Genomic DNA, 12,901 nt, shown 5'->3' with positions numbered 1-12,901 from the left:
CTGATGGAGGATGCACAGCTGGGCAAAGGCTGATACACTTCCAGGCCTAGTCTGTCTCATTTATTTGACTAAATGTGTTATATACATTTATAGGTTACCCCTTCTGCCCATATGTGGTTTTTTTTAAAAATTTGATAAACTTTGGGTTCACATTTCAATAAATTGTATTTGGTATTGCACTCGTGTATATTCGTCATTATTCTTACTGAAAATGTTGACTTACACATTCACATCTGACTTATTTGGTGACGTTGAAACCGCAGTACAAGGCTACAGCACAGTGATGTTGGAAGGTCATAAAGCAGAGCAAATAGACAAATAATCGCTGTGGCAGTGTAGATGTGGAACTTGTGCATTCGATCGCTGGGACTGTTTTTACAATAATAGTAGTTTCTCCGTGTATGTCTTAAAATCTCATAGCATCATCCTTTTTAATTTCCTCTTGGATGTTTTCTTGACCCTCAGAGAAAGGAAACATGTCCCTGTCTTTCGCGATTTGTTCCTTCCATTTCCTACAAAAAATTACAGGAACATAAAACATATTATGGCCGACAAGTGGTTTATTATGAACGCGGCTGTGTTTGTGTGCTTTAGGGGCTTTAGATATCTTATTTTGATGGTAATGTTTCGTTTTTTTTATTCCAACAGTGAGCTCAAAGACAATCGTTTATGAAGAACAGTATTGAAGTTCCATCACATTGAAATATGATTTTATCATTCAAAATAATTATTGTAACTGTTATCAAACGTTAGAGAGAAAACTGTAGCAGGCTTGGCTCTGTTGTCTCACTGAAAGGAATAACTTTACCACGTTTTTACATACAGTTATTCAGAGATAAATAGTTAGCAGTTCTCACTGGTTGTACGGTCCCTCCCCTCTACCAAGCGGTATGTGGCTCGTGGGAAGACCCGCAACATAAAACAACCCACCGCCAAACACAGGTAATTTAGTTATTGAACGGGGCAGAACCAAGTTGGAGGATCAGTCGTAAACAAACAAAAAGAAGAAGGATAGCCTGCGGGCCAGTGTCCAGTACCATGAGCGTAGCGACCCAGACTTCCCTCCTCTACCCAGAGGTCCAAACACAAGCTACTGGGAAGGATACAAAGCGCGAAAAACCCTATCTTAATATCTTCCTGAGTTCATCCAATAATCGCAAGCAAATATATTTTTATATATATATATCCACACGAGGTGAGAGGAAAGCCACGGTCGTTAATCCCTCGGTGTTTAGGCACGGGAAAAAGAGACCTCTTCTACTTCGCTTTCCTCTTTAAGTCCATCCCCAAGCGAATGTCTTCAGGACACCTGGGGGAGCGGAGCAGGGGCGGACCACGGTGTACCTGCACAGAGGGACGACCGAGCTCCCGACGTAACCACTGTGTTAAATTATCTTTGCTTGTTAATACATTAAATTGGAAGCTGCCAAATCACTTGGCCTTGTTAACATCTAAATGCATGTTTGCATGAAAAACCCTCACTTCTGGTGTGTAGGTGGTCTAGTCTCTAGTTGTTGATGTTACAGTGTATTAAGTCATATTTCATTCATTTAGCCATTCTTCTTGATATCTTGACGTATGAAAAAAGAGTCTTGTACCTGAGCTGAAGTTCACTGTTGTGAGGGCCAGTTGCTGTCTCTCACTCTCTTGGTCCCTGTCTGCTCCCTGGTTCCTTAAACAAACAGATATATATGTAAGTACCCTGTGTACAACAATATAACTGATTCTCTTCTGTTGAACATGTTGGTTGTGTTTGTCGAGTCAGGGTCCTTTTATTTTACTGTAACTTTGGAAGTTGTGTTACCATGCTTACTGTTTATTTGATACCCATTTGGGTAATGCAATTAATAAAACAACAAGTTTGGGTTTCGTTCTTCAAGATGGACTTGTTTAACCTGTAAGCTCAATAATGAACTCCAGCTCAACCAACCATATTTGTAATTTCTAAGTATCATCTTGAAATTATGACATTAAATTGTAATATAACACATCTTATGGTTGTTCACATACACTACTTCGCATTAGCTTGTCTACATACTGAGCACAGCCAATTTAAATTTAACCTTAGCGATGCTACGTTCCCTACTAAATAATAATAATCTCTCTAAGTTACAAGGATGACCTTATTTTATCAACCCTCAAACAGAAGCCGTTTTTTGTCAGTATTATCCCCACTTAACACTTGTCTATTTAGTTTTAACCTTTAGTCTATGATTTAACTTGGAGGTCTACTTTAGCTCGTTAGCAATGATGTGGCTACCACTCACTTACACGCTAACCCAGCCGTAAACATTATTACGTAGCTGATTAAAATCATTAACACATAATAAAGTACTCGGTTTACCGCAAAACCGCTTCACTGCCACGGTCTGTTCCACCGCGCGGTCCTCGTGAACGAGTCACAATGTCCGATTATATAAGCATGAAGAACAAACTAAACCAATTATAACCGGCCGGGGATCCGGCATAGTTGTGTATTCCTGGATGAGCTGAACAGGCAGAGTGCCTGTGCTTCACGGAGCAGCTAGCAGAGAGCACAAGATGCTACAGCAGCAGTCCACTTGACAGAGTCCTCACGTCAATGTGACCACGCCCTATTTATGCCAAATACTTTTATGCAAAAACTTTAAGACCTAATATAAATAAAAGGGTCGTGTTAGAAAACAATTCACTCACAGATCCATAATCATGAAGGTGGAATCTAACTATATTCATAATAATATTTATTGCATCCATTGGAAGAAACATATTTTTTTCTGCTGTAAAGTTGGGCATTTTAACATGGGGGTCTATGGAAATTGCTCCTTTCTGCAGTCAGTCCCTATCGGCCAATATATGAACTGCAGTGTGTGCCACTTCCGTATTGGCGTCCCGGCTCTTCCACAGAGTTTGCCGCTTGGTTGGGTGCTAACATGACAGCAGCATGTTAGCATTGTATTTTATTTCATGTTAGCATGCTAATGGTAGTGTTTAGCAGTGGCGTCGCCTGGCCTGGGCATTCGGGGCTTTAGCCCTGCCTATATGCCGTGAGCTGATAATCGAGCCTTCATTGTAACAGTCGCGGGTGTACTGTGTGTGCGTGTGGAGAGTGTTGCAGTAGAAAATTCCACTGTAGCGCCGCAGCCGCCGCCACTGTGGGCTAAGCCCCGAATGTTTTCAGGTTCAGGCAACAAGCACAAAACACAATAGTGTCCAAGCCTCAATGAGCCGCCAGTATTGCAAAGACAGGGCTAACATGTTACTGTCATTTGAGCGTTGTCTGTTACATATTAGCATGCTTATGTTAGCAGAAAGCACAACAAGCCTCAAAGAGCCGCATGATTGCAGGTGCTAGCACTGTTTCCTGTTATCAATTATTAGCACAAATCACAACTGAGTCAAGTCTCAAAGAGCTGCTAGCATGACTCCAGATGTGGTGTTGTTTGTGCTTCCCTGTCTTTTCAGCCTTCCCAACACCTTCTTTTTGCAATATTTAAAATGCAATACTAGGTTTAGGGGTATCTTTAAAATGCACCACGTCGACACAAAGACAGCTTCTCTGCCATGTGAGTGTAATGTCAATGCACTTCACCAGCAGAACTCCACAGGGCGTCCACACAGTCTGCAGCCATTCATACAAATCTGCTGCTAAGACTTTGCTCAAAAGCTCAGGCTATCATGGAGATGGATTTAATGTCTGAGACCTGACAGCAGGGGAGAAATAAATAAGTCATAGGGCATTTTTTAGCCTTGTCTTCCGTCTGTCTGCTGAAATGACAGTTTATATATTCCTGTGATGGATTAAAAAGTAATTTATACAATAAAACGTTTGTTTGCGGCACGTGTCGTTCGTTGATTGTTCTGCAGGGATTAAGGCATGTTTGGGAAAACGTATTAATATTAGAGCTAGACAATTTACGAGGGAATAAATCATTTAAACTGCAGGCATTTTATTTAGTTATTTCTTCACTTGGGTGGTATTAAAGCCTGCTTGCTCAGAGAAGATCAGGACCGTGTGCCAGAGATAATTATTGGCAATGATGACATTTGTGTGTGAGTGTGAGTGTGTGTGTGTGTGTGTGTGTGTGTGTGTGTGTGTGTGTGTGTGTGTGTGTGTGTGTGTGTGTGTGTGTGTGTGTGTGTGTGTGTGTGTGTGTGTGTGATCCAGTTAAATTATTATCCTTGACCTTGAGTGGCTGTAGACACATTCGTTACTGTCTGTTTTGGCTTCAGAGACAGACAACAACATCAGATAAGAGCCAGAGAGGCAAATTAGTCTCAGTTCAATCACTCTAACATTTAAATAAATATCAATACACCAACATGTTTACTATCTTACAGCTTTCCACTCAAAGCTACAGCTCATTATAGATGAAACAAACAAGAGTCTACATTACATGTCACTTGTTAGACACTTTTATCCAAAGCGACTGACATACTCAATGTGGGCAATCCCCTCAGGAGCAATTTGTGGTGAAGTGTCTCAGGGACACAACGACATGCTGACTGCAGTGGGGTTTGAACCTGAGAACCCTGATCCCAACACCAAGGCTCTATCCACTGCGCCACACGCCCCCCTTAAAGGCAAATGCTAACATACCGTGCTAAAATGCTCACAATGCTAAGGTGCAATGCTAAGATGCAATGTTAAGATGTAATGTTTACCAGCTTAATTAAGCATTTTAGCGAGCAACCAAAATGTAATTTGACATATTTGAGCTTTGTTTAACGCATCTGGCTCTCAGCTTGTCGGACTAGCAACAGTAACCAAGGGGGGGCGTGGCTTTGCGAAAGGTCAATTAGCACAGGTTGGACATCGTGTTTTCAGGGTGTTGGTGAGTCCTTCGGCCCCCTAGTGGCCAAATAAATCAGTTTATATTTAAGACATCACTTAACACAATGATTTGGACTCAAACGCACAACTTGACACTAACGTATAAAAAAACAAAGTGACTGGTATAAATGATTATATCGAAACATGGACTTTAAACTAAACCTCTGACATAAACGTGATTATGTAACTAAACATGGCAAAATCACCAAACTTGACGTGAAGCTACAGAAAAATAGGCATTTTAAACAACCAATCGGAGGTTCGAGCAGAAACCACAGCAGGGAGATCTTTAGCCCTGCAGGTATCCTTAGTCCTATTTGACATTGAAGCTGGTTCCAGTCGTGGTTTGGCATCACAAGTGAATCAGTTGGCCGGGTTTTTGGTGTGTGAAAGGGTCAGGACTCTAATCTGCAACCACCTGATTCAGTAAGGACGACCAAAATCAATCAAAGCTGTCCAGAGGAAATCGATACCCATTAAGAGGCACCGGAGAAAAGTGCAGGATGCAGGAAAGATAAACAAGTAGCAGTGTGTTATTAGGTTTCGGTTATTTGACGTGTTGTGCGATGTTCGACTATTTTTGAGTTGCAAAATCAACCAAATAATCCTTACCCTTTCAGTCTGATGTCTTTGTTACGACCCTGGGTCTTTAGGTCATTTGTGTGTGCATTATATATATTATACTAATTATACTAATATATATATTTTTTTTGAAACCATATATCTGAGTCAAACATTTCTTTAGGGGGAAATGTTTGATTTTTAGTTGGGGGGGGGGTGTNAAACATTCATTAGCTAACAATGACATTATTGTTCTATTAATATAAAGGGAGGTCAGGTACTCTTTAAAACAGCTGCTAGTTATGGGTACTTTTTACTGAAGTACATTTCAAAGCCTCTTTACTTTGACTTGAGTAAAGAAGTTTAGTCAGTACTTCTACTTTCACCAGAGTATTTTTAAACACGAGTATCTGCACTTCTACTTGAGTAAAGGATGTGTGTACTTTTGCCATCTCTGCCTGTTTGACGCTCGCTTTTACGCTTGCTCCGTCTTCTTTGATGAATCTGGTCGTAGCTTCGGTCTCTGATCTGATTTTCTCTTTCAGTCTGTCATACTTCTTCCTAAAACCCTCCTGTTTTGGTGGTGTCTGAAACGCTTGGTTTGGCAGCGTTCCAGGAGAAGGTGGACAAATGTAGCCTTGATAAGTGAAGCTTTTGAGCAGGCTATTCCTTTTGTAAACTGCGATACAGTCACGTAGTGGAGTCGCCTCAAAACCAGAGTGCAAAGGCAGGGACAACCATTGTGCCGGCATCAAACACAGCAAGTATCTTTTTCCTGATGGTGCATCTGCAAAATGATAACACAAAGACAGTATAATCAGTGATGAGATATTGTTCATATAGAGATTTTATGTGCACTTATAAAACACATATTTTTTTCAAATAATAATATCAGATTGGGACAAAATAACTGTGCGACATCCACATTTTCTAAATTGGAAAACAGTGTGCAGCAGTAAAGCAACTCAGCAATGTACAGTAGATTGTTTTAAATATTGTATTTTCACATACCTATTGTTGACATGTTACAACTTTCGTCCATGTTTACGAATGTCTGAAAATATGCTGTTATTTTGGTAAAGATTCTGTCAACCAATGGTCAACAAAACGGTCGTTCCAGCAACCAAATTCGAAGTACAACACTGGAATACATCATGATGAAGATGGCATATTTTGTATAAAAACAAATGAAACAACACATAGTAACAAAGCAACAAAGATTTACCACAGCTTTTTGTTTGTTTTCTACCATTGTTTTTGTTTATTACTTTAGATTTTATGGCTTTACTATTTTGATTTTTCCTATTAAATACAATCTTTGTCCTAAAAGGATTTTAAAGCAACATTTTAAGGAACTGATTGGCATTTAGCTAACATACGAGCCTGTCACATTAGAGGCGGAATAGCTTCAACATATTAGCATGTGTCGTAACAGGCGTGATATTTTTTAGCTAACATATTAGCTTGTGTTGTTAAACATGGAATATTTTTTTGCAAACATATTATCCAGTGGCCAGAGAGGCAGAACAGCACACGCTAACATATTAACCTGGAGTTGTTAGAGGCGTTATATCTTTTAGCTAACATATTAGCTTGTGTTGTAAGATGGAATGCAGAATCCATTGACAGGGAATTATGTTGTTGCCTAGCAACGATATTAGAAAGTAAACACCCAGTAAGCTTCCACTAAAAAGGCGAGTTGTGTACGATGTGCTTTTAACCTGCAAACTGCTCTGCAAAATGTGTTATCGCGGCGACACAGAACAAGCCTTCAGACTGCTTTCTATTTCACTCTGAAGACACTGTATCTTTGTTGACAGCGTATGGAAAAGCAATCATAAATACTGACACAGTCAATGCATTTCATGCATTACAGTATGTAATTAAATAAAATGCAATGCACAGCAGGCAGATAATTCGCTGTCAGAGCCATATCTCCGGCCTGTGTGCAGCACGTCATGTTTCTGTTACTGGCACCAGTCTGCTCTCTTTCCATTTGCCCTGGACATATGGTCTTCTATATTTAAAGGCATTGGAGTAGAGGACTGTGGGCGATGACTGTCTTGGCAGACGGCCAGTTGCAGTAGCCATTTATCCTGTGTGTCACTGTGCCTTTACTCAATTTGCACAAACTTGGCTGGGATTTCTTTATCTGAGCTTCAAACTGCTGCGTGTCCCCAGAGCAAAGATAACAACTCCAGATTCCACCGTCAGTTATATTTCACGCTAATTAATTAATGTACCCTTTCCCCAAATTCAGCTTGAAATATGCTCGTCCACCAAAATGAAAAAATCGAATCAGTCTTGTCACTTGCAGCTGATTTGTTGAGGTCTCAGCTCTCTGTCCTGCGCAGCTGTGTTCCTGTTAGAGACTCTGATAACACCAAATTAAAGAGAAGCCATTAATCTGGAATCACAAACGTCAAGCTGACTCAGATCAATAAATTAAACACTGTATAAACTCAGCATCCATTCCCATCTCGCTCCTACATTACAAATGAAGACTGATTTAGAATCTCAATCAGACGCATACGAGGAATTTAACTTGATGTCGTGGTGCATACATACAAGTAAAACAAAAATTACAAACACAGATAGAGAACTATTTTAATAACATTAACAAATATTAAAACATACAGTAAATCCTAGCATTTAGAAAAGGAAGTCAAGAATTGAGTTGTTACGTTCAGAGAAACACCGTTCCTGTCCTCATAGTTTTACTTAAATATGACAATGTACTTAATTACCAGCGGTGTTTCATGTTAGAAATGATTACATCAAAGCATCAAACTGCGGTAAAGAAAGATGAGGTAACGATCCTGCAGGAACAGATGCACGCTGTTATTCTGTAAACAGGAAGATAGTTGTTCTGTTTTGTTCACTTGTCAAAGCCTCTCAGCAGTTGTAGCAGCAGCAGAGCTTGAGACAAACAGCTCACGGAGACAATCAAGCCCCTTGAATTATATAATTGCTGCAATTTGCGCCAAAATCATACTTCTTCTCTGACTCATTCCTCGAATCTGAATACAAAGACATGATGCTCATATTTTTAGATTCAGTCTGACGTACAGATTGTGAGGAAATCATTCAATCAAATTTGATGGAATAACAAATGGTTGTTAACCTGCTTGGAGATCATAGGAAAAGACTTGCCTTCAAACCCAGAACTTGCTCGACAATCATCACGTTGTAAGTATGTTTTTAGTATTAAAGTAATAGTAGTTATCTGTACATGCATCAGTATATTGCAAGCAGTAGCTGCTATTACTTAAATTGACATGTATGAAACGGAGCCAATCCACCAAAATGTGAATAAATATTGAGTAAAGACATAATGAAGACTCCGGCTCATGAGGCTTGATGAAGCTCTTAGGGCAATCCTTCTCGACCCAAACTGTCCGAAAGCCATCAAAGGAAACGTAGGAAACATTGTTTATTGAAACGTTGGTTCAGCCATTTTCTTATCCCTGCTAACGCCATTAGCTCATCCATTATTAGCATGATAAGAGTACAGTACACAGCTAATTGACAAAAAAAAACATCATTCAAAATTGTTTGTGCAATATTTCACACTTTCAACCCTAACCCTACCCTAACCCTAACCCTAACCTGCATCTGATGGCAGCATTTTGGAAAGAATCGTAACTTAGTAAAACATAACCGAAACATTACGAAACATTTTTGTGTTTCTAAGATATTTTAGTGTTTGTTCTGAAAAGACAAAAACGTATGAACAATAAATTCAGTTTGGTGCTGGACGTCAGTATCCTAACCTAAAGCGTTACAGCGGCTACATTTGTTTGATTAACAGCAAGTCGTGTCTTTTGTCACTTTGAACATATTTAGGCTAGTAGTTTCCCTTTGATTGTGGTTTTGATGGCTAACGTAAAAGTGTAGTATAATAGAAGTCCATCAGTAGAGGCACTAAATACTAATATCAACCTGAAGATGGAAGTATTCAGATTTTTGAATTCTAATTTGACACTTCTGTCCGGACTAAGAGACGGACATTGCCTTATCCCTATCTAACTGATAAGAGGAAGTGGACACGGCATATATCCCCTTTTCTCCATAAATCTGGACCCAGCTCTCCTTATTCCTCCATTATTTTTACCCAGCATCATGTGTGTCCAAATGATAATAGGGGTATCTGATGTACTGACCAACATGCTAGCTGATGGACGATGGGAATAGCGGGAATCTCTCAGCTTTAGCACTCGATGTTAGAAAAGTGTTCAAAGAAACTGTTCAAGGTTTGCCACGCAGGAAAAGGTTCATGTTGGACATCATTAGTGATAGCAAGAAGCAGATGTTTAGGGTGGTTGTTGAATCTTAGTCTCTTTAGGATCTCTTATATGTGGTATTCGGATCAGGGTTCAAACCCCACTGCAGTCAGCATGTCGTTGTGTCTCTGAGACACTTCACCACAAAGTGCTCCTGTGGGGATTGCCCACAGTATTGAGTATGTATGTCGCTTTGGATAAGAGTTTCTAGCAAGTGACATGTAATGTAATGTAATATGTAAAAGGCTCGCAGGTATCTGAACCACTTCAAAATCAATTAAGTAAGAAAATCAATCTTAGACTCATTGACTTACATAAAGCCATGACTGTTGATTATTTGGCACAGAAAGAGGAACATGGGAAGACAGAGAGGTTGGAGGTCATGTTACGGATCATTTATGTGTTTTTAACTCGTCCGTTATTTTCTCAAGTGGCCTCCATTTCAAAGATGCTGTTTCTGAGCTGAATGTGCCGCAGGGTGTCTGAAATCCCCTCTCTCTCTCATGGAGTGTGTTTCTGATTCTACGCCGTAATAACACGACTGTTTTCCCGTGTTTGTGTACGTGGATTTGATATTTTTTCTTCTCCCCAGCCGGAGCCAATCGATTCTCCGCAGGCTGGAAGCAGAGCTTTCTGTCGGAGGCTTCAATGAGCTGGTGGGTGGACGGATTACTTCATTGTGGAGAGGGAGAGATTTCACATTATATGAAATTAAAACCTGTAATTAGGAAAAACAATGGGCTGGAAATTGTGCAACGCTATTTTGTTTTAATGATTAATTTGGTGTTCGGAGCCCTGTGGTTCTCGCGGGGAAATAAACAGTTTTGTTTTGCTGCAGTGAACACGGATCACTGGAGGAAACCCCGGCAATTTAATCACAACGTTGATGCAAACCTCAGCTTTCACTCAGACGGTAACACTGAAGTGTTCGGAGGTTTGAGACGTGTCTGAAAGAGCAGATTAGCCCATAATTAACGGTAGTAATGAGCCGCTGTTAAACACCACATTTCGGTGTCTTCTGTGTTTGTGCTTAGAAGGAACATGCCAGGTTTAGCTCGATTCATTTTGAACAATTCATCCTGATCTTTGACATTTATACTTTATCCTTGTAATGATGTTTTCACATGATTTCTTTTCGGCTTCATTCTCAACCTTTTGACATGATAATACTAAACCTTTTTCACTTCATATTCACGTTTCAACAATATTTCCGGAATGGTACTTCGACTTTATGTCAACGTTTTGACTTTAGAATCTTTTGACATTATTCTCCACATTTTAACCCTATTCTCACGGTTTTACCATATTATTTATATAAACTTTGACATCTCGTCATTTGACACTTTCTACTTCAATTTTCCATCATGTTCACAGGTATGGACTAAAACCCAAAAGCACCACACAGATAGACAGAACGTTTTAGAAGTTTACTAATGCTGCGATCACACCGGACGCGATGCGATGTTTGGGGGCGGCGCGATTACATGTAAAGTCAATGCAGAGACGCGGACAGACGCGAATTCGCTCCGACGGCGAGCATGAAGCGGTGGACGCAAATTCCGCGTCGCGCGATTGAGGCGATGGAAGGGGGCCGCGACAACCGCTCGAGTTCAATTGTTTCAACTCGAGCGTCATTTTCGTGTGACTCGATCTCGCGGTAACCAATAAGCGGTGAGGATCTCAGCCTGCCGTCACTGAAGTAGAACCACAAAACCAAAACATCAGCCGTTAGCTGTTAGCACTCAGAGCTCACAGCTCCTCATATATGTTCAGAAACTGGACACAAGAACAAGTACAAACCACAGACTGTCTGTGTCATGGAGAATACAGTCGCTGGTTTATTTATGTCTGTAGGCCGTTGTTGTGAGTGTGGACGGACGGAGCATATACTGCGTTAGCTTAGCCGATCTCCATTCAGAAAACACACATTTTAAAAGGTGTTTCGCCTGCCGTCTGTCTGCAGACTTGTCAAAGCATTAATTCATGGTTTTTACTAACCGGTATCAGTATGTTGTTACTTCGGCATCATTTTGAAACGTGTATTACAATTAAATCACGGTAAAATATGTTCATCTTGTTGTAGTTGTAGCCCCCTTGCCAGCGATTCTCTCTCTAGTTTAGAATACTCAGCCCGACTCAGCCCGGTTGTTGGCCCGGAAAGAACCTTGATTTTGGAGAGCCAGAAAACTGTGAAAAAGTAACCGCTAGCCGGAACTACGCCAAGTGGAAACGCAACCAAAAACGGGCCGGGCACGGCACGCTCAAACCGCGCTGTAGTGGAAATGCGCCATAAGTGGTTAACCAATCACAACAGAGCCGGCCAGCTAACCAATCAGAGCAGGCACCCGTGAAAACAAAGTCACAACATTCCATACATGCAAACGTCAGTATTTACTATTTTATAAACCTTCAAATCCCCCCCAAAAAACTGACCTCAATAGTTTTCATCTTCCACTACGGGAAATCCATACTTTAATGCAACAGCAGGAATAATCAGGTCATTACATTCACAATTATAGCATGTACCGCCCTGTGAACCCAGCGTACATCTGAGGACTGAATAAATATGACAACGTGCCACAGTGATAAGGTAATAAGACCTCACAGTGTGTGTGTGTGTGTGTGTGTGTGTGTGTGTGTGTGTGTGTGATAAATATTTTACTACAGGTGCGTATAGCTTCCTTTTTTTATGTGTTGCACCTTCATGAGGGAGCTTAGTGTAGAGAATAAAATGGGAACACATAATGCAGCTCAATGTTATTATTTAAGAAGAAATATTGTTTCTCTGGAGGCCTGAGGTCAAACACAGAAGTGTAAAATGTGAGCTTGAGAAGAATCAGTTCAGGAAAGCCGGTTAGTTTACCACACCTTCTACCTCATTGTGAATACATCATGTTTTGGCAACATATTTTTGAGTCACTGTCGACAAAAGCAACGACAACATGCAGTATACGGTACTTCAGTCAGCCAAGAGGAAGGTCTCCAAAACGATTAGTGGTTTTCTCGCAGGGCGTGTAACATAATATGAATTCTTTCTCAGGCTCTTGATTAATATATACCGTTTCAATTTTCACATGGAAATAAATTAGCTGTCTTTTAATTACACTTCATATTCTGACACCTTTTATTTCCTTGCACCTGTAATGAGCGTCCCCAACATTTAACAACTTTCGATTCTTCACCACACACACACACACACACACACACACACACACACACACACACACACACACACACACACACA

At 40.5% G+C, this 12,901-nt stretch overlaps 1 protein-coding gene across 1 annotated transcript in view; it reads left to right on the top strand.

The window, feature by feature from the left end:
* The window catches only part of fam20a (FAM20A golgi associated secretory pathway pseudokinase), a 27,577-nt gene that overhangs the window by 13,641 nt on the left and 1,035 nt on the right, over window positions 1–12,901 (top strand). The window contains exon 8 of the mRNA XM_010783190.1: window positions 5,170–5,179. The gene's annotated coding sequence lies outside the window, so the exon portion shown is untranslated. The remainder of the gene's footprint in view (window positions 1–5,169; window positions 5,180–12,901) is intronic.

This window comes from Notothenia coriiceps, unplaced genomic scaffold (genome assembly GCF_000735185.1).
Source record: "Notothenia coriiceps isolate Sejong01 unplaced genomic scaffold, NC01 NC01_scaffold00024826, whole genome shotgun sequence".
NCBI classification, from domain to species: Eukaryota; Metazoa; Chordata; class Actinopteri; order Perciformes; family Nototheniidae; genus Notothenia; species Notothenia coriiceps.
The sequence above is the reverse complement of the archived record's forward strand: the minus strand, read 5'-3'. Positions and strand labels throughout refer to the sequence as shown.